The sequence below is a fragment of the Orycteropus afer genome, unplaced genomic scaffold (assembly GCF_000298275.1).
Source record: "Orycteropus afer afer isolate SDZICR_OR568_19922 unplaced genomic scaffold, OryAfe1.0 scaffold00100, whole genome shotgun sequence".
Lineage (NCBI taxonomy): Eukaryota > Metazoa > Chordata > Mammalia > Tubulidentata > Orycteropodidae > Orycteropus > Orycteropus afer.
The window spans coordinates 9,932,270-9,932,843 of NW_006921687.1; the positions used below are offsets into that span (position 1 = coordinate 9,932,270).

Below are 574 nucleotides of genomic sequence, written 5' to 3' on the forward strand. Positions count from 1 at the left end.
TTGTTTGCATCTCCCATGTACCTCTCTGTGTCTTCCTCTTCCTCAATGCCACCATGTTGATGACTCACATTTGGTACACTGCCCTTCTCTTCACCCAAATCAATACTTATCTCTACCTATCTAACAGTGTTCCCTACCCTCCTCTCCCACCTCTGGTAACCAACAAAAAAAAATTTCCTTCCATATATAAACCATTCCTTGACTTTTATAATATGAACTAATACAATATTTGTCCTTCTGTGACTGACTTATTTCACTCAGCATAATGTCCTCCAAATTCAAAAAATATGGAACGCTTCATGAATTTCCGTGTCTGTCATCCTTGCGCAAGGGCCATGCTAATCTTCTCTGTATCATTCCAATTTTAGTGTATGTGCTGCCAAAGCGAACACAAGATAATTTTTTTTTTTTAATTGTGATTTGGGTGAAGATTTACAGAGCAAATTCACTTTCCATGCAGCAGTTCACATATACTTTGTCTCATGTCATTGACCATAGTTTACCACAATGCAACAGCTCCCCTCCCACTTCCTCCCCATAGTTACCTCTTCCCAGTGTCCATACCTCCATATGC

The 574-nt window shown here is 39.7% G+C and overlaps 1 non-coding gene across 1 annotated transcript; it reads right to left on the bottom strand.

The window, feature by feature from the left end:
- Positions 1 to 281: 281 nt before the first annotated feature.
- LOC122150182 lies at positions 282 to 392 on the bottom strand. Its single transcript, XR_006163527.1, has one exon. It is a non-coding gene; the product is annotated as a U6 spliceosomal RNA (small nuclear RNA).
- Positions 393 to 574: the final 182 nt, after the last annotated feature.